Source organism: Schistocerca nitens, unplaced genomic scaffold (assembly GCF_023898315.1).
Source record: "Schistocerca nitens isolate TAMUIC-IGC-003100 unplaced genomic scaffold, iqSchNite1.1 HiC_scaffold_236, whole genome shotgun sequence".
Taxonomy (NCBI): domain Eukaryota; kingdom Metazoa; phylum Arthropoda; class Insecta; order Orthoptera; family Acrididae; genus Schistocerca; species Schistocerca nitens.
This window is the reverse complement of record NW_026045777.1, coordinates 10,001-12,500: the sequence shown is the minus strand read 5'-3', so window position 1 is coordinate 12,500 and position 2,500 is coordinate 10,001.

Here is a 2,500-nt window from a genome sequence, read left to right as displayed (position 1 = left end):
ACCACCTGCGAGAACCGCGGGGGCGACCGAGCAGCAGACGGCGTCGCGGCGCCGAGTGCCGGGCGGCGGCGCATCCTCAACGCACACAGTCCTCAATCGGACCAGCACACTGCAGATGTCCACCGCGCTTCGCACCGGGCCCGGGAGGACCCACTTTGGCCGCACGGCGCCGCGCGCTGGGTGCGCCGGCACGCAGATGCGCCGCCTGCCGCGTCCGTCAGCCGGCGCGCCTGCCACTGGGCGCCCCCACCAGCCGGCTGCCGCGCGTGCGCCCACGCAGCGCGCGGCCAGCACGCCGGGCGCCCCCCCCTCACCGGCCGGGGACGGTCCCACCCAGCCACCGCCGCGTATCGCTTCATACCCACATGCCCACTCACGTTCGTGGGTATGACGGGTGTCGCTGAAGCAACCGGTTAATACCTGTACCGATCGTCGATATCAACGATTCACCTCCAGCGCGAACAACCGCGCAACAACGGATTTCCAGTTCATTTGCGTAACTTGGGCAGCAAACGTAGACGTCCATCTACATTTGCGAATTCAATGGGTCTTGCATGCCTGGATGTTATGAGTCACGACACGCCACATCAGTCCACATACATGCTGCGACGTATGCACGAGAGAACACGTGGAAGGTGGCCCGCGTACGTATGCCGATGCCATTGCACAGCTGCGAAGCTCATTGAACACGCAAACTCCTGACTGACGAACTAGAGGCGACAGGGGAGGGGGGGGGGGGGGGGGGCGATATACGTCTTATAGCAGTACACATTACAGTGGATAGCGGGACCATGTGGAACGTACGCAACACTCGCTAGATGTTGTGAGGGTAGGCACCGTAACATGATTCAATACGCAGGACACCAGAGTGTGCGCGCAGCGAACTATGTTGAGAGGGTTGCGATTAGGCAACGCTACACGAATTTCTAGATTCATATAACAAACAATTACGTGGGTTAGGTTAGGGCGCAACGTGGGTTAGGTTAGGGCCCAACTTAGGTTAGGTTAGGGCCCAACTTAGGTTAGGTTAGGGCCCAACTTAGGTTAGGTTAGGGCCCAACTTAGGTTAGGTTAGGGCCCAACTTAGGTTAGGTTAGGGCCCAACTTAGGTTAGGTTAGGGCCCAACTTAGGTTAGGTTAGGGCCCAACTTAGGTTAGGTTAGGGCCCAACTTAGGTTAGGTTAGGGCCCAACTTAGGTTAGGTTAGGGCCCAACTTAGGTTAGGTTAGGGCCCAACTTAGGTTAGGTTAGGGCCCAACTTAGGTTAGGTTAGGGCCCAACTTAGGTTAGGTTAGGGCCCAACTTAGGTTAGGTTAAGCCCCAACTTAGGTTAGGTTAAGCCCCAACTTAGGTTAGGTTAAGCCCCAACTTAGGTTAGGTTAAGCCCCAACTTAGGTTAGGTTAAGCCCCAACTTAGGTTAGGTTAAGCCCCAACTTAGGTTAGGTTAAGCCCCAACTTAGGTTAGGTTAAGCCCCAACTTAGGTTAGGTTAAGCCCCAACTTAGGTTAGGTTAAGCCCCAACTTAGGTTAGGTTAAGGCGCAACATAGGTTAGGTTAAGGCGCAACATAGGTTAGGTTAAGGCGCAACATAGGTTAGGTTAAGGCGCAACATAGGTTAGGTTAAGGCGCAACATAGGTTAGGTTAAGGCGCAACATAGGTTAGGTTAAGGCGCAACATAGGTTAGGTTAAGGCGCAACATAGGTTAGGTTAAGGCGCAACATAGGTTAGGTTAAGGCGCAACATAGGTTAGGTTAAGGCGCAACATAGGTTAGGTTAAGGCGCAACATAGGTTAGGTTAAGGCGCAACATAGGTTAGGTTAAGGCGCAACATAGGTTAGGTTAAGGTGCAACATAGGTTAGGTTAAGGTGCAACATAGGTTAGGTTAAGGTGCAACATAGGTTAGGTTAAGGTGCAACATAGGTTAGGTTAAGGTGCAACATAGGTTAGGTTAAGGTGCAACATAGGTTAGGTTAAGGGATGGTGTATGAGGGGGGAGGGGACGAGGTTCGTTCATAGTGATGATGGTAAGTGGACGCCTGAGGCACCCTGAGATGTGTCACGTCAGGATGCATCTTTCTCTCAGGGGAGGTGGTGCGCCGGTTGCGTGGGTGTGGCAAGGGAGTGGCAGGCCTGTGTCTTTCATTCCTGCCATTGCTTATATGCTGTGAGACAAGGCAGTGTGGTGGTGTTGGTTGCACCCCTGTCTAGGACATGTGTGGGTGTTTGTGGCTTATCTGAGTAATGATGGTTGTTGGAAGAGTGAGATATTCTGTTTTTGGGGTGGACCTCCTGGTTTTGTTATCATAGTGTGAATGGTGTAATGTGGCGGAGAGGATGCACTGGATGTTGTTCCATGCTGGTGCTTAGATATCTTGTCTGTGTCTGTTACAGCCAGAGAGTAGTGTGTGATAGAGTGTCTGGGTGACGTGTAGTTCGCATGTGTGCACAGACTGTCAGCATGTATAGGGACTGTTGTATGTCGTATGCCATCTATATT